This window comes from Sciurus vulgaris (assembly GCF_902686455.1).
Source record: "Sciurus vulgaris genome assembly, chromosome: 3".
Classification (NCBI taxonomy): domain Eukaryota; kingdom Metazoa; phylum Chordata; class Mammalia; order Rodentia; family Sciuridae; genus Sciurus; species Sciurus vulgaris.
In genome coordinates, this window is record NC_136463.1 from 17,032,160 (window position 1) to 17,046,580 (window position 14,421).

The 14,421-nt window shown below is 35.5% G+C and overlaps 1 protein-coding gene across 1 annotated transcript in view; it reads right to left on the reverse strand.

Annotated features, from left to right (window-relative positions):
- EFCAB3 (EF-hand calcium binding domain 3) overlaps positions 1-5,484 on the reverse strand; it is a 483,726-nt gene extending 478,242 nt beyond the window's left edge. The window contains exon 1 of the mRNA XM_079134930.1: positions 5,385-5,484. The gene's annotated coding sequence lies outside the window, so the exon portion shown is untranslated. The remainder of the gene's footprint in view (positions 1-5,384) is intronic.
- Between the last annotated feature and the right edge of the window lie 8,937 nt (positions 5,485-14,421).

Below are 14,421 nucleotides of genomic sequence, written 5' to 3' on the forward strand. Positions count from 1 at the left end.
TTTGATTTATACTATTTAGGTATGATATATCTTTATATATGCTTTTGTATTTTGGTAACCTGTGATAAGGGTGTATTGAAATTTCCCAGTATTATTGTATTGGGGTCTATCTGGAATTTAACTTCAAGGAGTACTTTTTTAATGTAATTGTTGTATTGACATTGAGGGCACATATATTAACTATCATTATTTCTTCTTGTTGGATCATTCCCTTTACTGGAATATAAAGGTCCTCTTTGTCTCTTCTGATTCATTTATTTTGAAATTTGCATTGTCACATATGAGAATGGCTACTCCAGCTTGTTTTCAGAGTCTATTTGTGTGAAATATTTCTTCCACCCTTTTACCATCAGCCTGTGAATATTTTTACATGCAAGATGAGTCTCTTGCAAACAGTATATCTTGTTATTTGATCCATTCAGTTAATCTATGTCTTCTTAAAAATTTTTTTTAGTTGTCAATGGACCTTTATTTTATTTATCTTTATGTGGTGCTGAGGATTGAACCCAGTGCCTCACATGTGCCAGGCAAGCAATCTTCCAATGAACTCCAGCCCAAACCTAATTTATGTTGTTTAATCGAGGAGTTGAGACCATTTAAATTCAGTATTATGGATATGTTTGTGGTTTGCTGCCATTTCGATTTGTTGTTGTTGTTATATTTAATTCTATCTTGCTTTTCATTTAGAAAATTTGTCTTCTACTGATCTTCTTTTATTTGAGCATTTTACACTTTGTTTTGCAGATGCTCTACATGCAATATTTGAGTATTCTTTATAATGCTCACATAGTTGTCATGCCTTCTTTCAGTCTTACCTTGTCATGGAAGTGTCTTTCTTTTTAAAAAATTTTTAGTTGTAGATGGACACAATACCTTTATTTTATTTATTTATGTGGTGCTAGGGATAGAACCCAGTGCTTCACGCATGCAAGGCAAGTGCTGTACCACTGAGCTACAACCCCAACCCTCATATTGTGTATTATCTTCTTAATATGCTTTTTAATGTGGTTTTCTAATTTTTTTTTAGGATTTTTGCTTCTAGGTTCATTAGGGATATTGGTTGGTTGTTTTCTTTCCTAAATGTGTCTTTTTCTGGTTTGGGTAACAGGTTTATACTAGCATCCTAGGATGTGTTTGAAAGTACTCCCTCCCTTTGATTTATGAAAGAGAGCTTTGCTGGATACAGCATCAAATATGAAAGAGAGCTTTGCTGGATACAGCAATATTGGTTGGCAATTGTTTTCTTTTAGAATTTGAAATATCTCATTTGATGTCCTCCTTGATTTTAGGGTCTGAGTTTAGATGTCTGAAGTGAGTCTTATTGATTTGCCACCAAATGTGACCTGCTGTTTCTCTCTTGCAGTTTTTAATATTCTTTCCTTATTTTCCTATGTTAGGCATTTGATTATGATGTTTTGGAGAACTTCTTTTCTGAATAGGACCATATGGGGTTCTATACACCTCCTGCCTATGGGTCTATTTCCTTTTTGATATGGAGAAAGTTTTCTGTGACCATTTCATTGAAAATGTTCTTTATGCTTTTAGATTTTATTTCTATGTTCTCTTCTATTCCAGCAGTTCTGTTTGGTCTCTTGAGGTTGTCCCAGAGATCTTGTATATTCTGATCATGTTCTATTTTCTTCCCTTTTTTTGTATTCTGTGTACTCAAATTCATGTATCCTGTCTTCAAGGCCTGAGGTTCTGTCTTCAAACACTGAAGTTCTACTTTCTATACCATCTAAAATTTTGATGATGCTTTCAAGTGAATTTTTAATTTGATTCACTGTATCATTTTTAGGAGTTCTGATGAGTGTCTTTTCACTATTCCTATTTCTTTATTCAAATGGTCTTTTGTCTCCTGAATTTGCTCTTAATTCATTCTTAAGGTCTTCTTTTGGTACACTGAACATTTTGATGATCAATTTTTTTATAATCTTTCTCTGGAATTTCCTCTACTTTCATTTCTGTATGATCTTTGTTGGGGATTGTGAATGGGGGTTGTTTGCAGTTTCCAAGATCCTGCTCTTGCACATTGAGGTGGTTTTCCTTTCCTCTTTTATATGTGTGACCTCATGTGTATATTTCTTTTTTTATTTTAAGATTTCTGTTTGGGATATATGAGTAGATTCTAGATGGGAGACCCGAGTTTCCCTTCTGATTGTTCCTTGTTGGGGTCTAGTTTTTGGTTTGGGGTTTCTACCTCCCCAATTCTATGGGATGAAGAAATGTTTAGGCTCAGGAAGGGTTGGACCAATTGTGGGGTGAGGTTCACTGTTGCTTGGCTGACTTGTGAATCTTTCTTGGCAACAGAGTCTCTAACCTGGAGTCCCAGTGACTTCTGAGCTTCTCTTGGAGTGGGAAGCAAGAATAGCACTAATGACAGTGACACACACACATATATATATATATATATATATATATATATATATATATATACACATTTTAAGATAATTGTCTGGTGTCTCCTTTGACATCTGTAGTCCTAATTGTCACCTATATAGAAATGGTGGGGGTCAGCATTTTATATCAGTAGCAGCAGTACAATACTGTGAACTAGACTGGGCAATCAAGCTCAAGAGTATACTATGTCATCTACTGTATTGATAATCACATTAATATGAATGGGATGTGAATTGCATAAACTAATCCTATTACTTAGTGGGATTATAGTTTCTTTAGGTAATGGCAAAATTGGGTAGGAAGGCAAAGTAAAGAAACAAGTGGAGAGGGGAACTACTGATGTGAAAATAAATTTTTAAGAATAGATATATATATATACATATATATATATATATTCTTTGAGCCTATCCATATAGAGAGTACACACACACACACACACACACACACACACACACACAGTCATGAATAATGAGAAAAACAACGTTTGAGGAAATTTTTTTAAAGTTAGAATTTAAAAGAAGATGAGTAAAAAAAACAATTAAAAGTGGGGTTATGGAGGAACAAAAGAAGAAAAGAAAGAAATAGAAAAAAGAAAAGAAAGTGAAAAAGAAAAAATCTTGCCGAGAACTAAAAAGCTTCTTTTTGCTGGGGAGGTCAAAACTGTTGGCAGGAATGGATGCTCACTCTTTGTATTTGCTTTTGGCTTTGCAGCCCTCGGGTTGAGGGTTGGAACTTGCGTAGCCCTGCAACTTTGTGGCCCTTACTTTTCTGCCAGCCTCTGTGGCACAGCTGGTTGTAGTAGATCTGTTTCCAGCCGTGTAGCATGTGCTGGTTCAGCACAATTTTGGTGTTGACAAATTGTGTTTTTCTGGGACTGGCAATGGTGCTGAGTTCTAAGTTAGGGATTCAAGTAACTGGGGTTTGGACCTGACCCAAATTTGGAACTCTGTGGGTGTGTGTTTGAAAATTAATCCTCTTCCCTTATTGCAGTTGGTAGGAGGATGCCAAGTCTCTGCCATGTCCAGATCTCTAGGGTTTCTGGTAAAATTTGCTTTTTGAGCGTAGGGATAAAATCTACACTGGATTCACTGTTATGAGTATGAAGTATTTGGTAGCAGGTATTTTCCTGTGTGATCCCTGAGACCCCTGAAAGAATGTAGAATTTTTCTCTTGGGATAATAAGGCTGAATGGTCCAGGTCAAGTTCTCTTTGTACCTATTTCAGTCTCTCTCATTTCATTCAGGGGCTTTCTTGAGAATTTTATTTCCTTTCTAGTTTTTACAGTCAGCTGCAGGATCCCAGGATGACATTTTATTACCCAGTTTTTTTCACAGTTACCTCAGGCAGTTGCATCAGCTGCTTTTCACAGGGAATATGGAGAGTGGGCACAGAGCTCCTAGTGCACTCACATCACTCTCCCCTAAAGAGCTCTGCAGCTGCCAGTGGCTGCTTGGGTCACTGGTCTTCTTTCCCACAAAGGAACTCCAAGGCCAGAGTGGGCCATTCAGATCCCAGGTCCCCTCCCCTTGTGGTGCTCCCCTGATGCTCTCAGGTCTGGCCCACTTTCCCTGTGGGTCTCTGAGGCCCACGTGGGCCATTCAGATTGCCTCTGCTTTTCCCTGACCCTGAGGAGCTCCGAGATGGGGGGAGCTGTATGTGGGACTACGGGGGACCCAGAGCACTGAGGTGACCTACCAGGACCACAGAGTAAAACTATGGTGTCAGTTTCTCTGCCTAGGAGTGTCTTCCAGTGAGGAGGATAGCCAATCTTTGATTTGTTTTTACCAAGTCACTTCCCTTAACAATTCTGAGTCCACTAATATCAGTCTTCCTCTCTAATCCCTGTTTTTCTCCATCATTTAAAAAAATAACTTCTTTATCTGCCAGTGGTACCTTCTCCTTTGTCTAATCATGCTTTCCCTCCCCCTCACAACCACCACTGGTGGGCACATTGGCATGCCCAAGCCGGCGCTTCTCTTACTTATTATTTCTTATGAACAGGTAACTGACTTTCTGTGTCTAAAAAAATATTTTTATATTTTAGTATCAAATTTCAGTGTGATCCCTTGGCTATCCACCTCACAGAAAAGCTGTCTTCCCCCTTTGTAGGTCTGGTACTAAGGAATCAGTAAATGGTACTTTTTCCCTCTGCCCTGCCATCTTTTTCCCAATAAAGACCCTTATAATGTCCATTTTTTTTACAAATATAAATGTCGTTATGTCTCTTATGTCTCTTTCAATCTATAGATTCCTTCTCTATCTCATTTCTCCTTGTACTTTAACTTGAAAATACCAGGTTGATAACTCTGTAGTTTCCTATAATATGGATTTTTGTTATTACGATTACATGATATGATTTAGCAAATGTTCCTTGGTTGCCTATATTTTTCTATGATTTAGTATTTAAATATAAAGCCTTGACAAAATTTTGCTGTTTTGTTTTTGTGGTACTTGGGATTGAACCCAAGGCCTTAGGCATGCTAGACAAGTGCTCTACCACTGAGTTACATATCTAGCCCTTTTCATTTTATTTTGAAATAGGATCTCACTAAGTTGTCTAGGTTGTCAAAGTTGAGACCCCCTGCCTCAGTTTTCCCAGTAGTTATATTAGTGGTAAGCATTACCACACCAAACTGAGCATTGCTATTTTTGGAGAAAATAATTTACAGCTGGTGTTCTAAATTTTCATCAGACAACATAAAATGTACAGTTCTCTCTCTCTCTCTCTCTCTTCCTTCTTCTCTTTCTTCTTCTTCTTCTCCTTCTCCCTCCCCCTCTCCCTTTGTCTCTCTCTCTCTCTCTCTCTCTTTTTTCCCTTCTATCCCTCCTCTTTGTGATAGTAGTGACCACTAAACTCTAGACCCTATTAAATTATTATGGGGCTGCAATCTCATATTCAATATAGCAAAATACATGTAATTTAACAAATTCTCATACATAAGTCTAACTTCCTCTGAAAATATCAGAATACCAGAAACGCTTACCATCAACTGATAATGGTTCTTGTTGATTCTGAAATTCCTGGTTTGTGAGCTCCACTCCTGTCTTTTCCAAAAGATTGCTTAGGTTTTTAATATTAATTTTCTCTCCTTGAGAAAGATGAGACAAAAGTATATTTATGCATTAAACAGTCATATGCGTGCACACACACACACACACACACACATGTCCACACATTGTTTTTTCCAGTTTCAAAGTAAAAAGCAAGGTTGTACAATGAAATTTGTTTTAAAATTCATCTAGAATAAATAGAAAAGGCATAAAAAGAACCAGATATTATTAACACTTGTTCAAAGAATTATATCTCATAACCAATCTAAATCCAACTTTAAGATGTGAAGTTGGTAACAGTCCACCACAAAATTTCACCAAGTAGAAAATAATTCAACTACTTTGGATATTAGTTACCACCTAAACCAGAAGCAGACTTATTCCCTTCTATTCCAGTACATTCTTCCAGATTTCCACTTAGTTCTATAGCCACTAAATTAACTTGACTATTTATAGCATCAGTGTTTCCATGCATGTCTAGAAAATGAAAGCCAGATTAAATTATATTATTTGGCAAGAGATATAAAAAGAAATAAAAGAAGTTGTTCAATATTACAGTAGTGTAGATTTTTTTGGTCCATGGAAGAAACTCAATATTAATGGACACAAATTATCCATTATCGATGATATGATTAGCATTTTATTTCCCATGAAATAAATTGAACACAAAACCAAGGCCAAAAATTCCAGTTTGAAATATCTAATAGAATACAAGAAAATATGTCAAAATATGGGCATTGTTTATTTTTGTCTTTAAACTGGGGGTGATTTTCTTTTGTTCTCTTTATTTTTTTTTTATTGTAAACAAATGGGATACATGTTGTTTCTCTGTTTGTACATGGCGTAAAGGCATACCATTTGTGTAATCATGAATTTACATAGAGTAATGTTGTTTGATTCATTCTGTTCTCTTTAAATTTTTCATGCATTCTCCAAATGTACATTATGAATATGCATGCTTATATTATAAACATTTAATAGGCTTTATCAAAATATTATTGCATGATACAAAACCTGACAAAGACACAGCAAGGAAAGAAAACTTCAGGCCAATATCCCTGATGAACATAGACCCAAAAATTCTCAATAAAATTCTGGCAAATTGCATACAAAAACATATTAAAAAGATACTGCACCACAATCAAGTGGAGTTCATCCCAGGGATGCAAGCTTGGTTCAATATAGGGAAATCAATAAATGTAAAATATCACATCAATAGACTTAAAGACAAGAATCAAATGATTATTTAAATAGATGCAGAAAAAGCATTTGACAAAATACAGCACCTCTTTGTGTTCAAGACACTAGAAAATATAGGGATAGTAGGAACATACCTCAGCATTGTAAAGGCTATCTATGCTAAGACCAAAGTGAACATCATTCTAAATGGAGAAAAACTGAAAGCATTCCCTCTAAAAACTGTAACAAGACAGAGATGCCTTCTTTCACCACTTCTATTCAACATTGTCTTTGAAACTGTAGCCAGAGCAATCAGATGACAGAAATTAAAAGAATGCATATATGAAAGGAAGAACTCAAACTATTACTATATGCTGATGACATGATTCTGTATTTAGAAGAGTCAAACAATTCCACCAGAAAACTTCTAGAACTCAAATAAATTCAGCAAAGTAGGATATAACAACAATACCCATAAATCAATTGCATTTCTATACATAAGCAACGAATCCACTACAAGAGAAATTAAGAAAACTACCCCATTCACAATAGCCTCAAAAAAATACTTGGGAATCAATCTAACAAAAGAGGTGAAAGACCCCTGCATGAAAACTACAGAACACTAAAGAAAAATGGAAGAGGGCCTTAGAAGATGGAAAGATCTCCCATGCTCTTGGAAAGGCAGAATTAATATTGCCCAAACGGCAAAACTACCAAAAGTTTTATACAGATTCAATGCAATTCCTATTAAAATTCCAATGATATTCTTCATGGGACTAGAAAAAGCAATCATGAAATTCATTTGGAAAAATAAGAGACCCAGAATAGCCAAGGCAATCCTTAGCAGAACGAGTGAAGCAGGAGGAATCACACTACCAGAACTGAAACCATACTACAGAGCAATGGTAACAAAAATGGCATGGTATTGGCACCAAAATAGACAGGTAGACCAAAGGTACAAAATAGAAGACACAGATACAAACTCACATAAATACTGTTATCTCATACTAGACAAAGGCACCAAAAATATACATTGGAAAAAAGATAGCCTCTTCAACAAATGGTGCTGGCAAAACTGGAAATCCATATGTAACAAAATGAAAGTAAACTCAACTCAAAATGGATCAAGTATCTAGGAATTAGACCTGAGACCCTTCACCAAATAGAAGAAAAAGTAGGCCCAGATCTTCACCAAGTTGATTTAGGACCAGACCTCCTTAACAAGACTCCCAGAGCACAAGAAATAGAAGCAAGAATCAATAAATAGGATGGATTCAAACTAAAAAGCTTCTTATCAGCTAATGAAACAATCAATAACGTGAAGAGAGAGCCTACAGAATGGGATAAAATCTTTACCACATGTACCTCATTGAGCATTTATCTCCAGGATATATAAAGAACTCAAAAAAACTAAACACCAAAAGAAATAATAACAATAGCCCAATCAATAAGTGGGCTAAGGAACTGAACAGATACTTTACAGAAGATATACAGGTGATCAACAAACATGAAAAAATGTTCATCATTTCTTGCAATTAGAGAAATGCAAATCAAAACTACTCTAAGATTTCATCTCCCTCCAGTTAAAATGGCAATTATTAAAAATTCAAGCAACAATAAGTGTTGGTGAGGAAGTGGGGGAAAAGGCATGCTCATAGAGCGCTGGGTAGGACTGCAGATTGGTGCAACCACTCTGAAAAGAAGTATGAAGATTCCTAAGAAAACTTGGAATGGAACCACCATTTGACCCAGCTATCCCACTCCTTGGTTTATATGCAAAGCACTTAAAATCAGCATATTACAGTGATGCAGCCACATCGATGTTTATAAGGAGTTCAATTCACAATAGATAAGGCATGGAATCAATTAAGTGCCCTTCAACAGATGAATGGACAAAGAAAATGTGATACACACACACACACACACACACACACAATGGAATATTACTGAGTCTTAAAAAAGAATGAAATGATGGCATCTGCAGGCAAATGGATGGAGTTGAAGAATATCATGCTAAGTAAAATAAGCCAATCCCAAAAAAACAAAAGTTGAATGTTTTCTCTGATAAGTGAATGCTCATCCATAGTGTGGGGGGGGGGGGGGTGGATAAGGAAGAATGAAGAAACTTTGGATTATGCAGAGGGAAGTGGAGGGCAGGGTGGGGCAGTGGGGATGGGAAGGATGGTAGAATGAGACAGACTTTATTACCCTCTATACACACATGTACAAAAAAAGGTTTTAATAAATTTAAAAATTTTTCCATATATATTTGCTATATATATATTTATATATAATACATATTATATATAATACATTTTATGTTATATATTATGTATAATGAATATATCATATATTAATATATATAATACATATAGTATGTATATATTATTGCAAAGGCTTAAGATTTTGGTTTTATGTCTTATTACTCACTTACCCTTAAGAGCGTCCATGGTATCCATCAATTGAAGCTGATGTATCTTCCCATCAGCTATGAGAAAAAAATATAAGAATTTAAACAGAAGCAATAATGATGTGGGAAGTTAAGTCAGAACTACTACATCTTAAAATTATAAAAATTAGTACTAACAGCACATCTTTTAAATTTTAATTTACCTTTTTAATTGACAAGGAAACATTGATGTGCAACATGATGTTTGATATGTATATACAATGTGGAATGATTAAATCAAGATGTTTAAGATACACATTGACTCACATACTGTTTGACAATGATAACACCTAAAATCTCCTCAATCAGCAATTTTCAAGTATACACTTTTTTATAAACACAAGTACATAATATTTACTTGAAATTCCAATTTATTACTAGTTCACCCTTTAATGGGGCCCTTCCTCCTTAAAGACAATTATAAAAACAATCGACAATTCAGGGGTCTCTGCAGTGGAACATGGAATTCTCACTATGACAAGAAAGACCGGATCTAGGATAAGAAGCATGGGAAGGGGTAACAACTGGGCTCATCACATTGTAACATCAGTGCATGTCTGTGCTTACACCACGCCTGTGGGAGAGAGGGTGGTAAACATACCCACCAGCCACAAGAGCAAATTTCGAGATTCCCTGGACAGGGAGGAGAGCGGGGAGCAGGGCACTGTTATTAACTATAGTCACTATAATGTATAACAGATTTCCTGAACTTGTTTCAACTAACCAAAGTTTTATATCCTTTGATCAAGTTCCCAATTTTTCCTACCCTCCAGCCTTTGGTAATCACTGTTGAATCTCTATTTCTAAGAGTTTGATGTTTTTATACGCCTGTAATAAGATCAGGTCATACTGTCTTTCTGTGTTGACTCATTTCACTTCATATACTGTCTTCTGGGTTCATCCATTTCGTGGTAAATGAATAAATTCCTTCTTTTTAAAGGTCAAACAGTACCCAGCTATGTTCATAAACCACATATTTCTTTATCCGTGTGTCTGCTGATGGACAAGTACTTAGCTGATTCCATATATTCCATATATTTATTGTAATGATGTAATGAATGTGAGAGTGTACATATTCCAAAAAACAAAGGTTGAATGTTTGATATGCGGATGCTAATTCACAATAAGGGGATGGGACTAGGGAAAAATAGAGGTACTCTGCATTAGGCAGAGGAGAGTGAAGGGAGTAGAGAGGGTGTGGGGCTAGAAAGGATAGTAGAATGAATCAGACATTATCACCCTATGTATGTACATGATTACATGACTGGTATGCTTCTACATCATGTACAACCATAAGAATGAGAAGTTATACTTCATTTATGTATGATGTGTCAAAATGAATTCTACTGTCATGTATAACTAGTTAGAATTATAAAAATTAATTAAAAAAGAAATTACATAGATAAAGAGCCATTGTTGTAATTAATAAATAAGCAGATTTTTTTTAAAAAAGTTTTATAAACTCCATGTTTGCCTCTCAGTATAAAGGAATTAAACAAGTCAGTCACATCTGGGCAACTTTTAAGAAGAGACACCATTTCATAAAGAAAGAGGAGTAGCTGGAACCTACTGACTTTACTGTCTCTACTGCTAGAATCAATACTTTGTAGTGCTGGTGAAGATGTGGAGAAAGGACCATTGTACACCATCGGTGGGAATATCAACTAGTGCAGCCATTATAGCCAACAGTATGGAGATTCCTCAAAATGCTAGAAACAGAGCTATCATATAACTCAGGAGTCCCACTACTGGGTAAAAACCCAAAGGAAAGGAAATCAGTGTATGAAGAAACATCTGCTCTTCCATGATTTTTGCAGCACTCTGCACAACACTCAAGATGTAGAATCCATGCAGGTGTCCATCAATAGATAAATGGATAAAAAGAATGTTGCATATGTGTGTGTATATACATACATATGTATGTATACATATCTACACATGTAAATATACATATGTGTAGATTACACACACATGTAACATTATACACTATATATACATATACATATAGATACACATATACCCATATACACATGAACACAATGGAATATTATTCAGCCATAAAAATAATGAAATCTGGTCATTTGTGGCAACCTGGAGGACATTACATTAACTGAAATGAGTCAGGAACAGAAAAGCATTTATAGGTTGAAGCTAAAAAAGAAAAAAAAAAAATGATCTCATAGTAGGGAGTAGAATAGAGGTTACCAGAAGCTGGGAAGAAAGACAGGTGGGGAATGGAGAAAGGATGGATACAGAAATGCAGTTGAGTAGGAGGGATACATTTTAATGTCTTAGACAGTTGGGTAACTGGTTGATTAAAATTAATTATATATTTCAAAATAGCTCATGGAGAGAATTCTGAATATTGCCAACACAAAAAAGTATTATGTGTTTGAGGTTATAGATATGCTAATTACTTCCTATACACATTGTAAACATGTATTCAAATATCACACTCCACATAAATATGTACAATTATGTGTCAAAGTTTAAACAAACATTAAAAAAATCAAATATTAAAAAAATACATTGAGATTCCATCTCACTCCAGTCAGAATGACAAGAATCAAGAATATAAGTAACAATGAATATTGGTAAGGATGTGTTGAAAAGGGAACACTCATATATTGCTGGTGGGACTGCAAATTGATACAAACACTCTGGAAAGCAGTATGGAGATTCCTTAGAACCACCATTTGACCCAGGTATCCCACTCCTTTGTATATACCCAAAGGACTTAAAATCAGCATACTACAGTGACGCAGGCACATCAGTGTTTATAGCAGCTCAATTCACAATAGCTAAAGTATGGAACAAACCTTGGTGCCCTTCAACAGATGAATGGGTAAAGAAAATGTGGTAGTTACATACAATGAAATATTACTCATCCTTAAAGAAGAATGAAATTATGGCATTTGCTGGTAAATGGATGGAACTAGAGACTATCATGCTAAGCAAAATAAGCCAATCCCAAAACCAAAGACGGAATGATATGCAGGTGCTAACATGTTTTAAGGGTGGGGAAGGGAAGAATAGAAGTTCATTGGATTAGATAGGGGGAATGAGGGGAAGGGCATGAGACTGGGACTAGGAAAGACAGCAGAATGAATCAGACATAACTTTCCTGTGTTCACATATGAACACATGACCAGTGTAACTCTACATCGCATACAACCACAAGAATGGGAAGTTATACTCCATGTATGTATAATATGTCACAAAACACTCTGTCATGTATATCTAAAATAACAAATTGGGAACCTAACATTATAGCTCAAAGCCCTAGAAAAAGAAGAAAGAACAACACCAACAGTAGTAGAAGACAGGAAATCATTAAAATCAGAGCTGAAATCAATGAAACTGAAACAAAAGAAACAATTCAAAAAATTGACAAAACAAAAAGTTGGTTCTTTGAAACAGTAAACAAAATTCATAAACCCTTAGCCACACTAACAAAGAGGAGAGAGGGAAATCAAATTACTAAAATTCATGATGAAAAAGGAAATATCATGATAGATACCACTGAAATACATAATTAGAAGCTGCTTTGAAAATCTATACTCCAACAAAATAGAAAATCTCAAGGACATCAACAAATTTTTAGAGATATGTGATCCTCCCAAACTGAATCAGGAGGACATGTACAATTTAAACTGGTCAATTTCAAGCAATGAAATAGAAGTCATCAAAAGTCTACCAACAAAGAAAAGCCTGGGACAAGATGGATTCTCAGCTGAGTTCCAAAAGACCTTTAAAGACAAATTTATATCAATACTCCTCAAGGTATTCCATGAAATAGAGAAGGAGGGAACCCTTCCAAACTCATTTATTGAAGCCTGTATCACCCTGATACCCAAACCAGACAAAGACACAACAAGGAAAGGAATTTTTAGATCAATATCTCTGATGAAAATAGATGCAAAAATCCTTAACAAAATTCTGGCAAATTGCATACAAAAACATGTTAAAAACATAGTACACCATGATCAAGTAGGGTTCACCACAGGGATGCAAGGTTGGTTCAATATCCAGAAATCAAAAAATGCAATCCATCACATCAATGAACTTAAGGTTAAGAATCATTTGATTACTTCAATAGATGAAGAAAAAGTGTTTGATAAAATACAACACCCCTTCATGCTCAAAACGCTATAAAAAAAATAGGGATAGTATTAACATGCTTCTACATTGTAAAGGCTATCTATGCTAAGCCCACAGCGAAAACCATTCTTAGTGGAGAAAAACTAAAAGCATTCCCATTAAAAACTGGAACAAGATAGGGATGCCCCCTTTCACCACTTCTATTCAACATCATCCTTGAAACACTAGCCAGAGCAATTAGACAGACCAAAGAAATTGAAGGGATACAAATAGGAAATGAAGAGCTCAAGCTATCACTATTTGCTAACAACATGATTTTATATTTAGAGGATCCAACACACTACACCAGAAAACTTCTAGAACTCATAAATAAATTCAGCAAAGTAGCAGGATATAAAATCAATAATCACAAATCAAATGCATTTCTATACATAAGCAATGAATCCACTACAAGAGAAATTAAGAAAACTACCCCATTCACAATAGCCTCAAAAAAATACTTGGGAATCAATCTAACAAAAGAGGTGAAAGACCCCTGCATGAAAACTACAGAACACTAAAGAAAAATGGAAGAGGGCCTTAGAAGATGGAAAGATCTCCCATGCTCTTGGAAAGGCAGAATTAATATTGCCCAAACGGCAAAACTACCAAAAGTTTTATACAGATTCAATGCAATTCCTATTAAAATTCCAATGATATTCTTCATGGGACTAGAAAAAGCAATCATGAAATTCATTTGGAAAAATAAGAGACCCAGAATAGCCAAGGCAATCCTTAGCAGAACGAGTGAAGCAGGAGGAATCACACTACCAGAACTGAAACCATACTACAGAGCAATGGTAACAAAAATGGCATGGTATTGGCACCAAAATAGACAGGTAGACCAAAGGTACAAAATAGAAGACACAGATACAAACTCACATAAATACTGTTATCTCATACTAGACAAAGGTGCCAAAAATATACACTGGAGAAAAGATAGCCTGTTCAACAAGTAGTGCTAAAAAAACTGGAAATCCTTATGCAGTAAAATGAAATTAAACTGCTATCTCTCACCTGCATGAAACTCAACCCAAAATGGATCAAGTATCTAGGAATTAGACCTGAGACCCTTCACCAAATAGAAGAAAGAGTAGGCCTGGATCTCCATTATGTTGGCTTAAGACCAGGCTTCCTTAACAAGACTCCCAGAGCACAAGAAATAAAAGCAAGAATCAATAAATGGGATGAATTCAAACTAA